The following is a 24780-nucleotide window of genomic DNA, read 5'->3' as shown; positions in this document are numbered from 1 at the left end:
CCAGAGCTTCCTGTCGGTCGTCAACACCCCCAGCTCCCCCAGGGATGAGTCCGTCATCTCTAGAATATCATCCATCCACCTTGCCCTTGGTCGGCCCCTCTTCCTTTTGCCCTCCACTCTCCCTAGCATCAGCATCTTCTCCAGGGTGTCCTGTCTTCTCTTTATCATAGATAATATGTGCTTTAGTGATGAATATCAATGATGCACATTTGTATTATCCACATTAAAACACAGAAATTTTACAGTCATGCTAGGCAGTATTTTTAAGCATAATGATGTGAATTAATTCATTCCATCAAGAGCATCTAATGGTTTAAAACTTATTATCTATTTCTGAGGTTTAACAAATATAATGTGTTGTCACATATAAAGCCAATAGCATGTGAAAATAGTGTATTTCTGGATTCTACAGATCTTTGTTTCTAAGTCTACACTCTTTAGTTTCTGTCTTATTTGTCATTGTTATTTGAAATAACACAAATATTAGCATTACTTCTAACATATGTTTTATCACAAAACATACTTTTTCTTGCATGCATTTCCTGCATGCATTTTGGTACATTTTTAAGGAAGAATTAACTCTCAGATTTTAAGGGTATGAAAGTATGACTGCATTTCACACATTTCATGAAGATGATAAGTTAGAATTCACCCATGTTGCTTTGCTTATCATATGGATCAAAGTAATAAAACATTGCAGTGACTCTAGCTATGCTCTCAGTGAACTGGTAAATATCCTGGATCTATACTCCTTGAGCTTGCAGGTGGGGTTCTCATGATTCAATTTTCCTTAATATGAAAATGCACCTGTCAGAAAATGTCAAGAAGAGTTCCCTAGTCCAGTTTTGTTCTTGACAGTCATTTACATGTATTTAATGAAGCTTTTATAAACCCACTTCCCTTTATAAAAATAATTTCAAAACACCTGATAATACTAGTTAATGAAATACCTGAAACCCAATTAAATCGTTTAAATTACAGGAAATTGCTAAAATCAACATTAGTTTTGTTGAGCAGGAATGTTATTGTCAGAAGTAAGATCTTATGAGAGCCCTCACTTACAGTCTGAAGTGGCTCAGCCAAACATGGCTTGATGGTCTCATTAACTAAGCCTGCATCTATCAACTTACATACAGCCAAAGCTTTAATGTGAAGAACCTATTAACATTCATACAAGGAAATGGTTGGCAATTTCTTTGCTGTTTTCACTGTCATAGCTTCCACATCTGTTCTAGCAAGCTGGAATTTCAAAGTCAGGTTGCCTTCTTCACTGTAAAAGCTATAACACAAAAAAGCTAAAAAGAAAGTTTTGTATAGCTTCTTTTTCTTCCCTTTCATTTTTAGCAGGTACATATGTTCCTGTTGACTACTAGAACTGTGGCATTCAATGTTGTGTTTTTCATATGTGAGATATTCATTCATGCACGCATGCATATCTAATATACATATACAGTATTAGTGTAGACAGTTGTGAACAACTAAGCCCATCCAAGGAGAAGCTCATAGGTGACAGAAAGTTTGAACATGCCAAACAGATGATTACAGTTGCCTTTGGACAGAGAAGCTCTGAAACAGGTTATTAATATTGTTAGAGCTAAGTGAGCTTATTCCTATCATGATCCAATACAGATTAACATTCTCTTAGGCCTCAGTTGTGGACAAGAAGAGCTAGCTATCTCACACACATACCTTTACATGCACTCAGAATATGTACAAGAATATGGATTCCCCATAAACAATTTTCCATATTGCAATAGCATATTGAATTAAAGCATGCTGGGTAAATTATTGTTCACAACTATCACTATAAGGAAAAGCATCCCAGCTCTGTCTGAATAAACAGAAGTAATTGTATGTATATGACTATGTATGTATCATATTTATGTCAGATGGTTGACTAATTGTCATTGAGTTTGATAGACATTTTTTTTTTTCTTAATACTTCCTGAAGTCTACTTTTTTTACTTCCTGCTAGCTGGAAATTATGAGATAATTTCCCTTTGGCATAAGAGTAGAATTCCAAAGATGATATCTATGGGTAATAATAATAATAATGATAATAATAATAAACCCACTGTGGTGGTGGTGGTGCTTATTCCTGGTATCAGGCTAGGAAACAGGTGAAACCTGTTTTGGGGGCAGTGAGCTGAAACAGATAATAGCAGCAGATTTTCTATTTGCAAAGATGTTAATGATCCATTTTATGGAAGTTACGACCCACCCATAGTTGTTAAAGTAGATAACATAAAAATAATTATAATACTAAATAATAAATTGTGGAAAGGTGTAATATTGTCCTAATGTAGCATGGTAATGTCCCATTGCTGGAATTACCATTCATCTACACTCATCTTTCATTTCTCACAGTTTGCTTGGTACAGATCTGGAGTTGCTAACTGTTCATCCTTACAATATATTGCTTTGATTATATTTCTGCACCTGGGCATAAAGGCTGTTGCTATTGGCAAAACTCAAATTGACAGTTTTGCAGTTGCCTTTCTTTCCTAAACTTCTATTTACTCCTTATCTTCTCTTTTTAAATCCCTTCATTGTACCTTTGTAGAACTGACCCATTCCTCCTGATTTCAAGGAGAATGCCTGATTTCCCAACAGGCATTCTCCTTGAAAACCAAGGTTTGTTTTTAAATACAAATACTTGGAGATTTTCTTTTGTACGGACCTCATAAATTTTAGTATATTTCCCTCTAAAATTATGAATCTGTAATTATGCTTACATAATTGTGTTCCCTCTTAAGTAAAGCTGCAGATTCCTGGTTTACAATTTGAGTGCATTTCTCCTTATTAAATAATAACTTTATGTTTATTGTTAGGTCACTAAAAAGTCACTCTTGTTATTTTTTCCATATTTAATATAACAACAGAATATTTAGAGTAACATCCTATAATAATGCAAGTGTTTAAATGTTAATATGTGAAGGATTTTTTTTTTCAAAAAAAATATCAGGAGAAATACCTGATTTGAACAGATTGAGGAAATAAAGATGAAAAACAAACAAGCAAACAAAAAGCTTAATGCATTTGAAAGTGCTAAGGCACAGGAAGTTGTGACGTATACAAGGAGGAGCACAAATGGGCAAGAATCAAACACTGCAGGGTTTTAATCCATGCTATAAAATATTTTGTTAGATACTGTCATATTGATTAATTGATATGATGACCAAACAAAATGGTGTTGGAAGAAAACAGCTCTCAAAGTCAAATATATTTTCTATTAAATTACACACTGAAGCCTTGAATTTTCAATACTAAATATATAAAATGGATAAGTCCAATGATTCTTCTAGGTTTTATATAATATGTTAACTTTTTGATGTAAATTATGCCTTGTTGTTGAAGTATTATAGGACCAACAGTTATCAAGAATCTGATCCAGGTCATTTGATAAAAGTTCATTTGATCCATCTGTGCAACTATTAAAATCTCACTGATACCCAAGAAGTAAAGGTTAATATGGAAATACTTAGTATGGAGATACTACAGATCCTTTCTTTTCCTTCAGTGCTAGTTTGTATAGTGTTTAAGGCACTGAATGGGCACATGGAAGGCCCAGGTTTTAGCCCACTCTTAGCCATGGAAAATCACTAGGTGATCTGGCATAGTCACTCTCTCTTTGCCCAATCTTTTGTAGCCTGGGGGAAAAAAACCAGAGGAGGAGACTGCACATGTCAGCTTGAGTTTATGACCAAAAAGGCAGGATATAACTCTAGGAAATAAATAACTATTTTTGTCCCCCTCAGAATACTTACTGAATTGATTTGTGGAATATAAAACAGTGATGTTGAATCCCTAGGAGTACCATCAGATCCCCAGGATCATTAATAGTTTCAAAAAAATATATGACAGTTAAGAATTTGATAACTTGATATGCACTGCAGGTTCACTTAGAAAGTAAATGCCTTTGAGAATTACTTAAAATGATTGACAGAAAATTTTCTGCAATCAGTAACCATTAATCACATATCTAAATTTGATTAATGCTTCTCCTCTTTGACTGAAATTTGAAAGGTTTAGGGGAGCCTTCTCTGCTATTGTCTATCATTTTATTTTGCTGATGTGACATTAAATGTTCACATTTACAACTCCCCCAAATGTAACAGTATTGAATGGAAATGTATCAATGGTCAGACTTGGTTTCCCCATTTTCAGTGCCAATAACTCCTTCTCACTTCATGAATCCATGCTTTAATTCTGTTAACCTTGGTATATTTCACTGGTTCCAAGAATCCTATAGATATAATTATGTCTTATTGTCCTTTATTCATTCATTTTGTATATAGTGGCACAAAAGAAAATGTTCCGTTAAGCCATGTTAAATGGGAAAGCATGAAAAGAGTAACTTGTTTTTATACAGATCTATGCTAGAATGCAGCTGCAGGCTTCAGTCTCCATTCCCAAATTCAATGTTCTGCTAAGATTAATTAACGTTCCCAAGGACCATGTAAAATTTAACACCCTAAACAAACTTCAGATACCTCAAAATGAGAACACTGCTAAACCAAACTTTAAAAAAAAATGATTTAATTGAATTATACACATTAGCATTTTTATTAACGACTCAGATGATGAGGTAAAGAGAATGATTATCAAATTGGCAGATCACCTTTCCAACAAATATCCTGGAAAACAGAAATAAAATTAAAAATGATGGTGATAGGATAGAGCAATGGGTTGAAATTAACAGAATGAAATTTAACACAAAGAAATACAGTTTTTCTCTTGAAAAAAATAGTTGTACTGTGGGGTGGGAATAATCTTGCTTGATAACTCTATGTGAAGGAGTTTTTAGGATAATACATAGCTGATTATAAATTGAATATGGATCAGCAGTTATATTACTGTAAAACATACCAATGTTGTGCAGAACTCAGTTGTATCCAGTTCTGGACTTCCTATTTCAAATTGGAACAGGTCCAGGTCATGGCTTTGAGAACGATTCAGAGGCTAGAAATAAAATCCTATAAACAGCAACTGAATGGATGGGGGATGTTTAGCTTGAGAAGAGAAGACTGATGAGATATGTGAGGTGAGTACAATAGTACTGATCAAATTCCTGAAAGACTGTCGCACAGAAGAAGGTCAAGTCTTGTTCTCTTTTGTCTCAGCGGGATAGTCACAGAATAATGATTTAAATAACAAGAAGACAGATAATGTTTGGATCTTAGAGGCAAAAAAACCCCGAACAGTGCAAATGGTTCAACAATGAAACCAATTTATCCAGAGGGTTGATACACTCTCTGCTGAAGTTTTCAAATGGAGGCTATCAGCCATCTGTCCTGCTTTAATCTGAATTTCTTCACAAAGCATGGGAATGGATCTGGTGTCCTAAATGACCCTTTCCAATGATTCTATAATTCTAGATCTTGGGGGCTTATAATTATATGAGTGCTTATGGCCCACAAAAGCTTTAATTGAGCTGATGCAGTTAGAGGTTTGGCTTCGTTCTTCTGCCTTGTCAATTTCTCTTGTCCTGCAGACATTAGATACTAGCAGAATTCTAGCTTCAAAGGAAATTGGGCATCAATTTCCTGCCATAGATTTTAGCAAAGAAGGAAAATCTTAACATCTTTAACCAGCTGCACAAAACTTTATCAAACCTTTGAAGGGTTACATTCTTGAACAGACCTGAATGACCTTCCTTCTTTGCCCAACTTTTGCTGCCCTGACCTCTGGCATGCCATACAAAGATCAATGAAACCTTTAATTCTAGCAAGATTGTACATTTCCACTTTAGATATGGTATGGTTGTTGGCTTCTTGTTTTTCATTGTTGTGCTTCATTTGTTAGATAAAGCAGAAAGAACATCTTCTCTATTGTGTTTAAGTTTTATCATCTTAACTTGGAGTGGGGTCATAATCAGTAACCTCACAGATTTTTCATAATTAGTGACAGCTGGAAACACAGATGGCAAAAACAGGCTGAATTATGTTTATACAATCATAGCTGGGAATAAGAAAGAACAGAAATGAAAATATGAAGTCTCCTTTTTAAGAGACAAGTGGCTGCAGAGCAAGGTAAGGCTGGAGTGTGATTCTAGCTGGGTGAGAGTTTAACTCCTTTTCTCATTTGGTTTTCTCATTCACAGTCTCCCCTAATATTATTGTTTGCTTGTTTGCTTGTTTGTTTAGTTTTCTCCCACCCAACTCCTGGATAAAAATACACAGCTACTGATATTTCTGTACCCTTTCGATACCAAAGGAGGACATTTTTTCCAGAAAATAACACATGGAAAACAGTTAACCCACTCTCCTTTTCATAGTGCCATGGTTCCAATCTCCTACCCAGGAAAAGTCAATAGCAAACTATTTCTAAATTATTGGAAATAACTCTGCACGGATGTGTTGAGATCAACTCCTGGGCTTCCCAGTGGTCTCCCACCTAAATAATAACCAAGTTTGATATGCTTAGCCTTTCAGGTTCAGAGGGCAGCCAAGTATTCCCAGGAAAAGATACAGCTGCTTTCAGAAACTGCAGTCAGAGACTCAATTAATTCTCCTATACTGAACAAGAGCTGATACACTGGGAGAAAGAAATTGCAGCCATCTCCTGGAAAGACTTATAATGGTAGTAGAATTAGGGCCCAATTCTTTCGAACAACAGGAAAGCTCAGTCATTTCTTTGAGTGCTGTGAGCAAGGGCTGGTTTCAAAGATATCTACTGTCCAAGAAGTTGGTACTTCTTGGTGTAAAACATTTTGATTTCATAAGTAATCTCTCTCTGTGTTAAATTCTTTGCAGGACTCACACAAAGAGGAAGAGAGTATATTAGAAACTGAAATAAAACCTTCACCATTAAATAAAGGATTCAATTTGATTAAAACTGTCTCTCAATTTCTTTGCATTCTAGATACACCAAAAACCTAATTAGAGTTTACCTAAGATATCCATGATATCCAGATCCTCTGTTTGGACTGAGAAGGCATCTCCAGGGGAAAAAAAAAAAGAGAGAAAGAGAGAGAGAGAGTCAAATATTCTACTCTTCCATGCTGCAGCCTAATTCTGCATTTCTGCAATGTAGGGAATAAGCACTCAGGTGAACTATTTTGTAGCTTCTGTTTTGCTCCATAAATAAAAACTGATGCAAAGTAATTTAACTTATGGGAAAGAATTAGCTTCCCTTCCCCTACCCTTTGCTTTCACCCAAAATCAAGGTACTGCAACTGCAGGACTGAGCTGATATTAGAGCAGCTTTACCACATTTTTTTAATGTTTGCAGAATCATGAATATTGCTACAAAACAATCTCAACAAGGATAATTTAGGACTCATTTCATAACACCCTAAATAAATAAACCTAAGGCAAAATGGCACTTCCGCTTCAAAACAATTAAGGTTGTTCTTTCTGTACAAAAGCATTTTTAATGTTTGTAAAATTGATTATGTGCCATTAAGATGGAGCTGACTCTTAGCAACCACATAGATTTTCTTGATGACAATCTGTTCCTGACATGGTCCTTCAGGTCTTCCAGTGGTTCACCCATTGCCACTGCAGCTGAGTCCATACATTTTGTTACTGGTCTTCCTTTCTCTTTCCTTCCACCTTTCCCAGCATTATAGACTTCTCCAGAGACCTAGGTCTTTGCATAATGTCTCCAAAGTAGGATAGGTTGAGGATTTGCCCTGAGTGAGAACTCTGGGTTGATTTGTTCAGTGATCCATTTGTTTGCTCTCTTGGCTCTACATAATATTCTCAGATTTCTTCTACAATACCAAAGTAAAATAGTGTCAATACTCTTTCTATCCTGTTTCTTTCTCCTCCATAAACTGTCACAGGGAATACCATTGCCTGAATTATTAGAGTTTACCTAAGATATCCATGATATCCAGATCCTTTGTTTGGACTGAGAAGGCAGCTTGGGGGTGGGGGGGGGGAGAGATATCTTCTTCCATCTTTATTTGATCTTCTTTGTTATTAACTGTGTACTGGTGTCCTTTAGCATACCAGCTTGAGGTTGAAACCTCCTTTTGAGTTCAGATACCTTTTGGAAACATTGTTTCCATCTTCAGTGTCTTTACAGATATTGTAATACTGCTTCTTTGGCTTTCTTCTTTGTTAGCTTAACTTGGAACCTGCACATAAGCAGTTTGTGATCAGTCCCACAGTCAGCACCTGACTATGCCTCTAATGCTTTAATTGAGCTCCTCCACCTTCTTTAAGCAATAATGTAGTCAATTTGATTTCCTCATAGCTCATCTGTGATATCAACGTATACAGGTATCATTTTGGTTGTTTTCTGACAGTGTTAATAATGAAGAAATCTTTGGATTGGCAGAAATTGATAGTCACTTTATTTCAGTTTCCTAAGTTTCCTAAGTCATAGTGTCCAATTACATTTTCCTCCTTAATATTTTCAACTTTGTCATTCCACTCTCCAATCACAATCAGCACAGCTTGCTTCCATGTTCTGTTGATTTCAATTTGAACTTAATTATAAAATTCATCAACCACCTCTTATTCTGCATCATTGGTTGGGGCATGAATTTGAATGATCGTCAAGCACTCATCAATGTTCAAGCCCATGCAGAACAGCAGTGGGGACAAGGCATCACCTTGGTATACACCACACTTGATGGCCACTTGCCTGAGCTGCCTTGAGTTGACTTTCAGTGTTGTCTTCCATAGTCCCATTAGTTCTTGAGGAAGGTCCTGAGTGTTCTGTTGACTTTTTATAGTGCCAGGCATTCACAGATCCATGTATGTGGCATTGAGCCATAGGCATAAATGGTTTACCATTGCCTTCTCCCATGCAGTATGAATTCATGCCTTTGCCATTATCACTAAAGTGATAATTCACATCCAACATCTTCCTATATTGCTACTGTCCAATATAAGTGTCTGCTGGCTTTAGCTGGGCAGCTGGGATGACCTTCATACCTTGGGTGACCCTGCTGGGAGTACATACTGTGAGCATACACTCCTGGCATTTTTCATTCATTGTTTCCAAACAGCACAGCACAATGAGGCAGCACATCAGGACTTGTGGGTTGGGAGTGATGCAAATGCAGATAATAAGTATGAAATGGGTAAACCATGGCTTACAAACCTCATGAAGCCCCCACCATGCTTTTTAAGGCCCCAATACCCTGAGATCATACTACTGAAATGTGGCAGCAAAATTACCAAATTTCAGTAGTGAAAATTTGCAGTTTTTCAGTTGATTGAGTGTCGTTTGTTGGAGGTCCAAATCCAACTGACCATTCAGCACCTAATATTTTTTTCTGACCATAAAGAGGCAGTAGGTGGGTGGATAAAGAGCTGAAGATTTATTCTTTGTCTCCTTTTTGTCTTATCATTCTCCCCACTCTTTATCTAAGAAAACTGTTAGTCTGAGGTCACTTCATTCTGCTTTTCTTCTCTCAAATGTAGAGATATCACATGTGCTCTTCGACACTCATTCTGATAGGATATAGTTAGCTAAAATAGGCTTTGCCTATCCCTACAATGTATTTCCTTCAAATAAAATTTATTTTTGTTACAGTTACTAGTCCTGCCTTATTCATCATCGCTCAAATTAGATTCCTGCTCTCAGGAACACTTCCACCCAGAGAGAAAACTGTTCAACTTCCAAGAGTTTTAAGAATGGGGATGGGAATGGTTTGCCTCTGGAGACCTTGTGCTCCCTTCCTCACCCTTAATCCTATCCCCACAAAAAGCTGAAAAATGGACCATTTTCATCTATCCCTTCCAATTTTCATCCATCCCTTCCAACAATGTCACAGCATCAGTAGATTGCCATCTGCAATATCATAGTTTTTCAGGCTGAAAAGAGAATATTATTCTCAAATATAGGGAGGCAACAAACTCACACCAACAATATGAGAACAGAATAACAGAAGCAACCATATTCAATTCCTGAAATCAGCAATCAAGTATCTCAGGTTTGCAGAAGTGGAAAGATAACTTCCTAAAACCCTGGACAAATGCTGTCAGTTTGAGTAGATCCTGCTGATCTAAGGTGGACCCATTATGTCACTGCATTTTCACCTATCCAGATAGTTGTCATTTCCAAGACCTTTGCGCTTGTCTGACTTGAATATCTTTTTGACATATGCATGGTATCACAAATAATAGATGCCTTTATTCCTTTGTGGGATTTTGTACTATAAATAACATTCATTATTTCCTGCAACATGCTGAGAACAATTCTGATAACAATTGAACTTTCAGAAATAATTTTGTAATCAGCTGCTATTGTTTCCATGCAGCTGGTGAGGCAATCTCTCTCCCACACATGCATGGATGCACAGTTACACCATCTTAAACAAGAACACCACAAATAGTGTCCTTTATCTGTTTTCAGGATTATAAAGCTGGGTGGATCAGATGAAAGATTCAGTAATCTTTTAGCTCTCCTTAATTAATTTTGAAAGCAGAAAGGAACCAGATAGGCTTTTTTTTTAATGCGCACCAAATAATAATAAAGTTGTACATGCAGTCTTTTATAGTACAGTATATTAAACATTAGCATTCTACAGGGGAAGGAAACTACATACATTGCCAAGGGAACTGAGCTGCAGAATTCAATTTTGCTAATTCCTTGGGAAAGAAGCATACTATCATATAAAAGTCTGTGTTGTATAAAAATCAGTCAAAGGATGCAATTTCCCATCTCAATTCAAACTCCATAGGTAAGTCTTCTGTTATATTAAGGCAGATTAGACCACACTATAGTAATTATTTAACTTCAGATATGCCATTGTAGATTGTGTGCTTGGATATCATATCATTCATCAATAAATCATCTGAACCTGATCACTCCTTGCCTGCAAGATTCTGGCTGTAGTGTCCATAAATAATTCTTACAGTTCATGGAATATGTCACCATCTATTGGTTTCAAGTTATCAAAAGAGTTTCAGGGGTATTTTTTTTTTTATCAAAGTAGAACAGGTTGTAACCATCTCAGCCAATGAAATCTTCTGAAGGTTTTTTTTTTTTTTTTTTTTTAAGAATCAGAAGAAATTGTACATAAAATATCTAGTGTGAGAAGACCACAGGAAGAACTACAGTTCAGTTATAGTCCACATGTTTTGTATGGAGAAGGTCCTCCTGCAGAAAATAGCAAGTCAAAGTGTTTCTAAACCAGGTAAAAAAAAAGTGAAAGGTCCCCTGTGCAGGCACCGAGTCATGTCTGACCCTTTGGGGGGACACCACTTTCACAATGTTTTCTTGGCATACTATAGTGGGGTGGTTTGTCATTGCCCTCCCCAGTCTTCACCTTCCCCAACAAGCTGGGTACTCATTTTACCGACCTTGGAAGGATGGAAGGCTGAGTTGACCTGAGCCGGCTACCCAAGAGAGAATCCAGCTTCCATCTGGAATTGAACTCAGGTCATGGGGAGAGTTTCAGTTGCAATACTGGCACCTACCACTCTGCGCCACACGAGGCTGTTTCTAAACCAAAGGACCACTAATCTGACTTCCAAATTTCAATCAACTTCTGAATGACAGCAGCTTTTTTTGTACACAGAGGTCTTTCTTCTTCCTATTCTTTGAACACACCTTCACTAAAGTTTTTCATTATAAACCAAATTAATTTCCCACCAGATTATTTATTAATTTATTAAATTTGTATTCACCTTGCTTCCCACAAAATACTCAAGATGGCTTATAGCAATGAAGAGTGCAAATGATAAAAGGTAAGTTAAAAAAAAAAACAGTTACAGTCAAGGCTAAAGCAGGATCATTAAAAATCTAAATCAGTTCAACAAAAAAAGCTTGGTAAATAAAACTGAGTTTTTTGTCATTTTTTCTATACACTGGAAAAGAGGGAACCAAGAGAATCACCTTGGGTAGTGTATTCCTTAGTTTTGGGGGCCAACAAGGGAGAAGGATTGATTACCTCCCTCCCACCCCCAGCAAGATGGAAGAGCCAGGTCTTTACCCCTTTCCAGAAGGCCAGAAGAGTGGGAGCCTGCTTCATCTCTGGGGGAAGAGTGTTCCATAGGGTGGGGGCCATGGCAGAGAAGAACCAATGCAAATGAGTTTTAAAAAAATGAAGAACATCTTTGAAACCAAGCAAGAATTTTAGCAAATAATAACAACAACAACAACAACAACCTAAAGCTGAGCTATCAGCAAGTCTTAGCAGGTGGCAGTACCTAACTGATCTTGGGTGATGTCTGAAAAATTAATCAGGCTCAGGCCTGATTAGCACCTGGATGGGAGGCCAGAAGTGGATCAGCAGCATCAAAATGGTGGGTACAACAAGGCAATTGAAGCCCCAAGGCTTTTGTGATGCATGTGATGCACATGAAAAAGTTTTGATCACCTGCTTGTGCTTGTTGTTTTGATGTTGTTGACTGTCCCTGCAGATGCCCTTGTAAGAAACTTCCAGAGTTATATACTACACTGATGTATATGTAAATGTACATGTATATACTGTATGTATATGTATATCTCAAAAACAAACTATTTCCATATATTTGCCAAATAAATTACATCAGCATATTTATAAAGGCACCAGAACTACAGATATACTTCTTTTTTGAATGTGTGTGTATCCTGTAATCATTATTTCATGTCCATACAATAAAAAAAAATCTTCCCTTCTGCTTGACCCATCTACTTTTAAAAATTCATGAGTTGCTATCCATTACTTATCAATATTCTTTTAAACTCTGATATATAGGTGTTCTTAAGTTGGTGTATAAAGTGCTATAAGAGAATATTTCATCAAAGTAGACTGCTTAATTTTAAAGGTGAGTATCCCTCATTGGTTATAATTGTATTACAGACTTTCTGGAACTGGAAATAGCATTTTTATCACATGGTAAAGAGCTACCATTTGGGGGCAGTCAGAAATTCAGATAATCAGAAGATGGAAGCAAAGTGATACAGAAAATACAAGCTGTTTGTTTCCATCTACTGTAGGTATAAGAGATACGATAATCCTAATCATTAACATAAAAATTATGAATAACTGTACAATTGTGATTAAGCAAAAAGAGATGAAAATGATCAGGAAATAAGAGTGGAAAAGTAATTTCTTAAACAGTCCATTAGAAATAGCTATTTAAATTAGAAATTTATTCATAACAATAATGTCAAATAATAACCAATACCCTTCCTCAAACATTTGTCAATTGCCTGATATCTTCTTGCTGATGACCGTTCAGATGAAGGTCAGAATGTTTTAATGAAATCTTCCAGTGATCCCCCATTAAATGATAATTGATTGTAGAATTAGTTCTTTCTGAATAGTCCCCATTTTTCCAAGATGCATTGTACATCTTGGAAAATGTGGGTTTTTATTGTAAACCACCCAGAGTCCCTCCTTTTGGGGGGAGATGGGCGGTGATAAATAAATTGTACATATTTTGTTTGCACAGCCGTAGGTGAATCTTCTAGCTATTCCTACTCCTTCTACTAAGTAAAGCTGCCAGATCTGGGCTCCAGAGCTTCTAGATGGCAACAAAGAAGTAAAGTTGCATTTCTGAAGTCTCAATGCAATAGTCATACTAGTAAGTAACAGTAGGCAGGGTTAGGGTTACTCACTAACAACAGTAGGACCTCAAGCCTCAAAATATCTGATCTTCCAGTCTTTCCTATGTGGTACTGTCATATTTCCAGCTGAAATGAAATATATATATATATATATTTTCCTTTTTGGGGGGAGGCGGAGCATAATTGTTGTTCTGTTGCTTGCGGACTTTAGGACTAGGCAGGAAAGAGAAAGGCATTTCCTTTGCCTATTCAGTTCATCAGTATGTGGAAATCATATTTTGTATATTAGAGCTACTTTGATGCATATATTCTTGTTTGATCAATTGTTTATTGTTTCATAAGGGACAACAATACAGAAGGATAAATCTGGTGATGGAAAGGAAACACAATAATTTATGCTGTATCTTTGAAAAGAAATGATTAGTGGATTTTATGTAAACTAGAGTTTGTTATAGATTTTTTAAGGACTGAGGAAATAAAGGTTTGCAAATATTTCTTAATATCTAGAATGCAATGCTAGAATGCAGTGTGAGTAACCTGTGGTTCTAATAATTGAATCTTGTATTATTCTTGAGAATTCCATCCTCAGTTTGGAGTATAGAAGCATTAGAAAACTGTAATTAATTCCTGAAAAGGATTAACAGCCAGTTTGGTCTAGTGATTAAGGCAATGGGCTAGAAACCAGGAGACTGAGAGTTCTAGTCCCACCTTAGGCAGGAAAACCAGCAGGGTGACCTTGGGCTAGTCACTCTCTCTCAGCCCAACTCACCTCACAGGGTTGCTGTTGTGGGAAAAATAGGAGGAGGAAGGAGTATTAGGTATGTTCATTGCCTTGAGTTATTTATAAAAATAATAAAGGCAGGATAGAAAATAAATTAAAAAATAAAAATATAAATTAACATAATTAATTTAAGGGAAAACTCCAAAATTTTCCTTCAACAGACAACTAGCCCTTTTCAGGGGTCTGATGTTGCCCTGTCCAGAAAAGCATCATCACCCTATTTAATATTGCCCTTCCCCAAAACATTTAGCAAAGTTCCCACCTACCAAAATCTATGAGTCACATTCCTGCTTCCTCTTTATAATCTATGTCCTGTAAGACAGACAGAGAAAACATTTTTTTTTCATTACTGTCACATGAAGAACTAACCTGGGAATTGGAAACTAGACATATATATTAACCACAGTTGAAATTTAGTCTCTGAAAGGAGCTCAACCTGCTTCTTTATAGAAGTACAAGAGTCCGAACCAACTTCTCTTGAATTCTGAGAGAGAGAGAGAGAGAGAGAGAGAGAGACTGCCTCCCATTCTCAGACAATGGAAAACACAAATTAATGGCAATAACATTCTTATTAGAATGAGATATGAACAGCAGTAACAGCAATATGTTGGTTAAAGGCACCAGGCTAGAAACTGGGAAACCATGAGTTCTAGTCCTGCCTTAGGCACAAAGCCAGCTGGGTGACTTTGGGCCAGTCCCTCTCTCTTACTGCCTAGGAAGCAGGTAATGGCAAATCACTTCTGAAAATATTGCCATAAAAACTGCAGAGACTTGTCACCAGGATATAAGACTGATCCGAAGGCACCAACAACAAAGCAATATAACAGAGGAAGTGTACAAGCCTCATAGAGATCAGTGGATAGGCTTTTGAAGTACAGGTTTCTAATATCTATTTAATGAAGCACCTTGGCATCTTTTTTTTTTTAAAGTGGCCATGTCTTTCTTTTTTTATGATTTTTTTTTCATAGAAATAAGAGATTTCAAAGTACACTCCTATGAAAAGTCTGACATTAGGAAGAAATGTCCATAATTATTGTTGTTTCTTTTGAGACAAGCTGTTTCAAATTTCCAGTTTCAAGCAAAAAATAGATTGAATATATGTTGTAAATTTCAGGCAGATTGATTGGAGAGGGTTCTCAAGGAATAATAACCGTGATTAAAGGTGGGAAGAAGACAAAATATAGTCTTTAAGCTAGTCATGTAGATACTGTATGATAGCTACAGATGTGTTCCATGGATGGAAGATGGGAAATATTTATGAGATCTCAGTATCCAGCATTTCAGTTTTGGAGAGTAAAACATGTTTCTGCTAACAACAAAACACCAGACTTTGGCCACCTCCACATTAGGACTTTGCACAGCTCAAAAGTGTTCTGGAGATGTCTGAGCAGATAATGTTGATTTGTTTGGAAAGGTTTAAAAAAAAAAATCTGAGCCAGAGGAAAATGGAGCTTCTTTTACCCACCAGCTTTTGTCTTACTGCTGACAGCCTCCAAAATCACACATCCTCATACTTTGGCTTTTCTTGACAAGCAGGCATAAGAGCAATTGCTGCAGAAGTACAGGAAAAAATAAAATACATTCCTTTCTCTTCATTTCCTTGCTCTTACAACTGAGCAGTAGTGCTTCTCAAAAGACCACATTAGATACAACTTTTCCAAGGGCAACTGTCTTCAATAGTTTGGCACCAAATGAACAACTTAAATTATTGAATCGCTCAAATTATTGAGAGACACCAGATAATCACTGCTTCACATCATGCATTATACAGTATATGCTTGGAGAGTAATATCAGGATTATTGATCATATCCATTACTGATTAGCAGTCCAAGAAGCACAAATAAACATACTAACCATGATGCTGAAGAGGAATAATATATTAAATTGTCAGTCTGCAAATATTTAATGATTATTAATGATGAAATAAATAAGGTGAGGACTTTAAAAAAAGAAGAGAAATGTAGCTCACCCCACCTTTTTATTTTTCAATAATTTATTGCTGTTATGAGAGAGAGATTAGAGGGGAGCAACAGCAGAAGTCTATATTCATGGCCCTTCAAGCTCCAACTGTATTGTCAGTTCTGGAGGGGGTAGAATGCAATGGTGGGAAGGGAGGGAGGGGAGGGATAAGAATGGGAAAATACAGTGGACATTTATGTAAATTGATCTATCTATCTATCTATCTATCTATCTATCTATCTATCATTTTAAAAGATGGTTAATGTGAATATCGTTTTATGGAACCTGAATGGCACTGGATTAATATTTAAGCACAAAAGAGTTAGTAAAACTATAAAGCAGGGTAAGCCAGATATCTTGTTGCTCCAAGGAATACATCAAAAACGAAACTGTATTAAAACTCCTGTAGACTTTACTGATGGAGAATGCTTTTTAAATAATGGCACTCCTAAGACCAGAGGGGTGGCAGTTTGGATCACAAATTTCCTGGGTAACTTTAAAACCTAACTCAATTAGGGACAATGAGGGTAAATTTGTGTTTATGAAAAGGAGGATTGCAACAAGAATATCTAATTGTAGGATCATTTTTTGTCCTAACCACAATTAATTGAAATTTATGCAACCAGTACTGCAAAAACTTATTTCATTAAGATTTGGAGATGTGATTATACAGGAAATAAGGAACTATGGTAATAATTCTTAAATAATCTACATCATGCTAATTTGACTGAGTTCTGCTCTTTCAGAGTTCATTTTTAATATATATATATATTTTCCTTCTAAATAGATCATCTCTTGTATTAGCATTTTTATATTTCCATTTTTAATTTTCTTTTGGTAACTATTTTCACTAATCATTATATGTTTAATGTATGTTTTCACAGTATTCCACAGCAGTGCCTCCCAGTGACGATCTCTTGTATTTAGTTTAAAAAAAAAAAACTCTAATAGTTTTGCTTTTAACTTATTCCTAAATAATGTAATTAAGTAATGGTACTGCCTACCATTACTGGATCCTCAAGCTGGCTGGCAGAGCCAGGTCTTAACACTGAAGGCCAGAAGAGCGGAGGCCAACCTTACCTCATATGGCAAGATGTTCCATAGGGTCAGGGCAATGGCAGAAAAGGCTCTCCTGCTATACTCCACCTGTCAGAGTTCTTTAGCCACCGGGGTCCATAAGATGCCCTTCCTGCCAAAATAGGTGGGATGGGTAAATGTAATTGGAATGAGACAGTTCCTTGGGTAACCTGGACCCATTATACTACTCAAATAATGATAAATGGCCCCTTTTCTTCTGACTATAAAATTCAATTGGCCTTAATAGTCTGGTCAGAGACATTTGAGTGGAGGCAGAAGTAGTGTGTGGAGAAGCTGGAACAGTACCTTTATATGTCCAAGGATGGATGGATGGATGGATGGATGGATGGATGGATGGATGGATGGATGGAATGGTTGTAATTATAAAAATGGCTTTGGCAGTCATACAAGATTATCAAGGGGAAGAGAGTCCACTGAAGTTGGACAGCCAAAACATTTAAATACATAAATAATAAAATAAATATGCAGCCCCAAAGCTTCAGATGCCTAATCCTATTTTAAGTAACTATATCAGAAGCAGGAAACAGGAAAGGTTATTCTTCAAATACTGTAGTCCCTATCTTATTTGCTGGTTCTGTGGCTACATTTTTAATATACATTTTTTTTATTACTTGGGTGTTATCTAAACAAGCTGTCAGGTCATTCAAATTAATCCATGCTGAAACAAAGTGATTCCTCAGGTAAGTATCCATTTCCTGTTATTGGGTTCCTGATGTTCTTTAAATAAAACTGATTTTTCCACAAATTTTGACCAATTTACAAATTAGAATGTAAAACAATTCTGTACTTATTTACCTGACCAAGATAAAACCATCAAAATCAAGAATACCACAAACAAAATAGATTTAGTTTGGAAAATATATTATTATTTCCTGTCTGATTTCTTTAAGAAAATCTCCCTTCACCTTTGCTTCTTTTGTAGTCCTCTATTTCCCAGTTCTTCTACTGAAATATAATAATAATAATAATAATAATAATAATAATAATAATAATAATAATAAATCTGCAAGAAATATTACTTGCCTGCAAGCAAGAACTGGCGGGACCATAAAATAAACAAAGTAATAGAAAATGAAGATGCCAAAGTGCTCTGGGACTTTATAATTCAAAGAGACAGACATCTGCTGCACAAGACGCCAGACTTAACAATTGTTGATAAGAAAGACAACAAAGTCTGGATAGTGGACATTGCAATACCGGGAGACATCAGAACAGGAGAGAAAGAATTGGAGAAAATTCAGAATACAAAGACCTGCAAATAGAAGATGGCAACTGTGGCAAAAGAAACCAAAGATAGTACCAATACTAATAGGCACCTTGGGTGCAATTCCAAAACATCTGGAGCACCACTTGAACACCATTGGCACTGACAGAATCACCATCAGTCAGTTGCAAAAGGCAGCTTTATTTGAAACAGCTTATATCCTCTGACAATACCTTTAATATTATTAACAGCAACATCTGCCTCTCCCAGGTCCTTGGAAAGGACTCAATAGGCATAGGGAGACAAAAATGCCAAATACAATATAAACATCTGGCTGGCCATAATAATAGTAGAAATGAACATGGCTGCCATCTTTTTATTTCACCTAGATTCTTATTGTTCTTTATTTTGCTTCAGTCTTAACATTGTTGTGTTGAAAATGTTCAGGCAGCATTTGTGTCAGCAGAAGCTTGCTGTTCCTCATGAGAGAATCCAAATGCCTGCTAATTTGTTGCAGCTTGTTTAAAATCAGTTGTATCTCAGAAAATTAGATGTTCGGACTCATGTCCTAAATAATCCAAATCAACTTTGTTTTCAAATTCAGCCAAAGACCATTCCCATAAGAATTAGGAACAGAATACAGCTTTTGCCTTAAGTATAAATTTAGAATGTAAGATGTTAGCACAAGAAAGAGTGTATCTAGAATTTTAACTCTCTGATGTTATGTTACTATGGCATATGCCCTTCACAAGGAATGTAATTGTGGGGTGTTGTGTGTGTGTGTGTGTGTGTGTGAGCAGCCTTTATTTGCATATGTGCATCAGAACAAAGCTTTGTCATCCACTGGCTTTCAAACTCCTTAGAAGGAGGTAGAATGGCATGCTACATCAAGAAGAAAGTCAGCTGTACAGCCTTATAATGATGTAGTTCAGAACATGGGCTTCAGCACATGGTTCTAGGCGCAATTAAAAGTAGTAAAGTGGAAATACCTAACCCACATGCTGTGTAAATTCATTCTGTGAAAGTCCAGCTGAACACGAATGATTGCTGAGCACAACTGTTGTATGTATGTGTGTGTGTGTGTGTGTGTGTGTGTGTATGGGTGCAAACACAATTAGTTCTCCTTCATGTCAGTTAGGTTTCAAGGTATCTGTGTGGATTGTGCCCTATATTGAATTGTGTAACATATACCACTTGGAGTTTGCTGTTTCAGGTAAGAAAGACTTGAACCACTCTTACTAGCAATAGGGATTTTTTTTTAAAAAAAAATAAGGGCTGTTTAATTCATCCTGTACAGTAAGATTTTTTTTTTTTTTTTTTTATGTTTGCTAAAGCAGAGCTGATGCATGGTAAATTACTGTCCCTCACAGAATATATCACTTCTTTGGATAAACACTAGTACCTACTTTGTATGTTACCATATATAATCCCATAAGGCCTTGCATTAGAGAATAAACAAGTGAAATTGAACTGACCTGCCCTATTTAGAGATCTATATAATGGTTCACCCTGTCCAGCAGCTCTAACTGCAAATGCATTGTCCCATGAGAAATTTACAACATTATTCAAGCCATGGAGCAGAAGACTGAAATTGATTGACTGAACGCTATGCATGTATAGGTCTAACTAGAACTATACAAAAAGGACCTCTCACAAAAAGAGCATCTCACATTCCCCCCACCGCCAAAGGAAAGCAGAAATACTCAAAGGCATAGGCAGTAACAATTTAGATAACATATTTTCCCACCTATGGGCTTTGATTTTTCTTTGGTAGCCTACAGTGTCCTGGATTTGGCATTATTGACATTCTCATGGACAATGGCAGCTTCTGCAAAAATAATAGGAAAATATTTGGTTGAAAATTCTCAGACAGTGTGCTCTCAGAGACATTTTGGGTTCAGCAGTAGGTCTGCCTACCTATGCATGCAGTATTGGATTAGCTAATAGACCCAAATTTGTGTTATTTAGCTAATTAAATAATATGTTTTGCAGGGATATCAAGAGTGTTGGTGTTGTTAACAAATCAGCATGCCTCATGTTAGCATATTTATGAGTTGCTCGAGGAAGCAGACTCTCTATGTGCAGGGAAGCTGTTTATTGCCACTCCCACTTCCTCTCTCCCTCCTCCTCCTTCTCCACCATCTGGGCAGAAGCATGCTTTGCCTCTCTCTCCATCTTGGGCCTGAAGCCATGTGCTTGTCTCTTTCTTCCACACAGCTCTTAGCAGCTATAGGGCTAAGATTTCAATAAGTTTAGGAAAAGTACAGAAGAAACGGAGAATCTTCATTTTTCCACTGATGATGGATGTAACTGAATGAAGAATAAAGTCAGGAAGACTCTTTTTACTTATCTTAAACTCCTTTGTCTAAGCGTGTAATTATTTATGCTTGGGAGGGCTAAGTTTGTAAGATCAATAACCTATGTTTTTCTAATGTGCTCATTAAAGCTATTTAAGATTTTTTTTTCTGTGTACAGCTTCTCCGCTGTGTTAAGCTCTGCTCCATTCAGTGTTCCTAGCTGTCCACTAATGGCTTCAAAGAGTTGGGTGCAGGAATCAAAAAAAAAAAAAAAACACCTCAAGATAATGGCCACAACCATGTGACCAAAGTCCTCCCCCATTTTTTGCATATGTTGCAAGTATAATGCAAGTGAAAAGGCACAGGGCTTTACATAGCTTTAGCCATCATCTTGGGGTTTTTTAACACCCCATTCAGACACCCCTGATACTTTGACAAACCACTGAATGATAGTGGGAATATTTTTAGATTCCTAAAATCCATCCATTTTTTTTCCCATACAGATGACATTGAATATCTATAAAAATTGTATCTGTAAAATTGAATTGCAGAATGAGCAAGTGACATAGTTAAAATCCTTCCATTTCCTTTTTCGAAACCTTGGCATATTCAAGGGCACCACATTTTTAAGTTTTTAGCCTCCTTAATAAAAATCTCCATGTTTTTTCCAAATGGAATTGAAATCCATATGTTGTAACAGACCTATTTCAGAAATTAGCCTTATGTGTAAAAATGTTTCAAAGTCAACTCTAAATGTGTCATCTTGTTTGCATGTCAGACTTGAAACAGTGCCAGCAATTCCTTGGTTGTGCTAGCAAAGGACATTTCCTCATTTCAGTTAAAAGCTCTATAATTTGCTTTTTGCTTCACATGCAGTGTAGCCTAACAATTTCTAATTTAACTTGCAATTTTTATTCGTTCAACAGAATTAACTACAAAGAATCATGATCTACTGTAGATTTTCTTTCTTCCAACAGTGTTTTGTTTTGTTTTTTAATCTATTTTACAGTGACTCTGGCCTTGAAAAGATTGAGAATTCATAATCAGCTGCTTTTTACTGATAGAATAAAATCACGGACTTTCATTTCTGATGATATATTGTAGCTACTATAAAAATGAATTCCTCAAAAAGTTAGAAAAACACATTTGGTTTAAAATCGTCAGTTTGTAAGATATGTAAAACATACACAGACAAACTCACAAAGAGCCCGAACCCCCCACCCTCCAAAAAAGTACATTACACAATGAAATAAAAGACATTTTTGTTGTTGTTGTTTAAAATATTGCAACAATCTAAGTGGAAGAACTGAAATGAATTCTGGGGACTATGCTACCTCTTTTCCTTCATATGTGGTGCACTAACCTCCATTAGGAAAGATGCTATATACCATTAATGAAAAGTTGTCCTGACCATCTTAGCAAATCAAACATGAGAGTTGATTAATCTGATTCCTGAACTGTTTCTTCCCAGCCAAATATGAGTATTTCTAGTGCTAATTGAAATGATCTAGGATTGTGAAGCTTAGGCTACAATAGAAGAGAATATAGGTATATGTAGCTCAGGGTTGAACTGTGGTGTCCTTGGTGCTTGGTGTTCCCCACACTCAGCAGCACTGATGAAGTTACCTAGGCAGGTAATGAAATGTCTACAAGCAAACATCGAAGCTCAGAGAGCACCAAGGACTCCAAAGCTCAGGCTGTTTCAATTATATGGTGATATATCTAACTGTTATCAAAGTATTTTAAGGATTTGAACACTTCCCCCCCCTTTTTTTTTAAAGGGCTACATCTTCTCAAAGTGTTATAAACTAGAAGCGAGACACATTATTCACATTTCATATGATTCATATCAGAAACTATATGTATAGGTTTTCTCTCAAAGGTAGGGTCTTGTTTTTTGTCTTTGGTATTTTGCATATGGACTCAACTGGGGGAATGGAGATATTTAAATTATAATTTATATCCTTTTTTGTTATTTTGTTTAAAATCCCCAGCTTATTTGAAAGAAGTAGAAAGCTGTATTTTCTCATCACATTGCATGCCCTGCAATGCCCTTCTTCCTTTCTTCCTCTTTTTCCAAAACAAGTAAAAAATGTCTTAAAAATTACTATGTGAGACAATTATGAACCCTGTTTATTTTCTACTTTCAGTCAACCATCTTTCACCCTAAGCCTGCCAATATGTAATCTACTTATACCTCTTATATATTTTAATGTACTTAATTTGCTATGCATAACAGCAAATGATATTGAATAAGCTGAATAGGAGAGCCATTATTTCGTTCATCATGGACTATATAAATTGTTAAATAGGGCTAAATAGCACTACTTTATAAAATTGGTTTCTTTGTTGAAATTGCAATGGCATGGTTGGCATGAGCAGTAATCACACCCTTTTTCTCAGTTGTGGTATGTTACACTTAAGGAGAATATCTATCTATCTATCTATCCATCCATCCATCCATCCATCCATCCATCCATCCATCCATCCATAGGCATCTGTAGCTATTCCAGTCACATAGTGATTCATATTTCCCTGGAAGAGAGAAACGTATTTTCATGATGTGACTCATCAAAGAAAAGGAAGGAGACCAGATGACTACCAGCAGTTGGCTCACAATATAAGAATAATTTGGTCTTTACCAAAGAGATGGGTTGTTTAGAGTGAAGGGCATGTAATCCTCCAGCACAAGAGTTTTATAATGAAACATTTTAAATCCTTATTTTTTCCTTGACTGATAGACTGCTACACAGGCACGTTTGAGGCTGACTTAATGTGTTCTGAGTTTTGCCTTCTAGCTATGTCCTTTAATAGCATCCATTGATGGTGGATTGATTGATTTATAGAATATGCTTAAAAATAAAAGCAGGTGAAGTAGCCTAAAATTCAGCTGTCCAAGGCTGAGAAATGGGACAGAAATTATTTTGCTTTCAATTTAATTAAACACAGCATTTTCAAGCCAGTATTTGAACTGAAGATATGATTCAAAAGTAGGTCTTCATTTTGCCATACCATATTCTAATTAAAAGCTTTATACACTGTATAAAAATCAGTGTGTGAGAGAGAAAGAAGGTGAGGGAGCAAGAGAGAAATTCAGTGTATGGATATGCTTTATGTTAGGGGGGAAAGCTTACACAAAGCATTTGTATACAGATAGTCCTCATTTAGTGACCAAAACTGCAACTGGCAACTTGTTCATTAAGCAAAGTGATCGCTAAGTGAAACCACAACTGTGCTTATGATCTTACTTCAACTTTCCTTTGCTTTAGAGACCTGCAAAGGTCATAAATGTGAGGACAGGTTGTAATGTTACTTTTTCATCACCATTGCTAACTGTGAATGGTTGCTAAATGAGGACTATCTGTATTGGACTAAATTACATGCAAAATGATCTTTGTCCTGAAAACAAATGCCTCCTAATGCAGTATGGTTCTTCAATCCTTTTATACCCCTTTTTTAACATATTTTTTTTATTATTAAAACTTTTAAAAGAGAAAATAAAAACTAATAGAAACTAATAAAGTAAGGAAGAAAAAAGAAAAGAAAGCAAGCAAAGAGAAAACAAAAAGTGCAAGAAAAGAAAAAAAACAGTTAAAGAAAAATAGAAAAGAAAGAAAAAAGGTACAAAAGTTGCTTCCAATATTCTTCACAGCCATTAAAAGTACAGTTATATTTTAATCCCTCTCTCTCTCTCTCTAAAGTTACATCATAATACACTTCTTTCTATAATCTATCCTATCTAATCATCAAAGCCATGAATCAGAAGTTCATTTTTTTTCATTTTTCTACACAAAAAGTCCATAAAGGGTTTCCAGTCACCAATGAATGTAGATAGTGTCTTTTATCTAATCAAAGAAGTTAGTTTATCCATCTCAGCAAGATCTGTCAATTTCACCAACCATTCCTCCATAGTGGATAATGTCAAATCTTCCCATCTCTGTGCATATAATAATCTTGCCACAGTAATCATATACTGAAA

The sequence above is a fragment of the Candoia aspera genome, chromosome 5 (genome assembly GCF_035149785.1).
Source record: "Candoia aspera isolate rCanAsp1 chromosome 5, rCanAsp1.hap2, whole genome shotgun sequence".
In the NCBI taxonomy this organism is placed as follows: Eukaryota; Metazoa; Chordata; class Lepidosauria; order Squamata; family Boidae; genus Candoia; species Candoia aspera.
The sequence above is the reverse complement of the archived record's forward strand: the minus strand, read 5'-3'. Positions refer to the sequence as shown.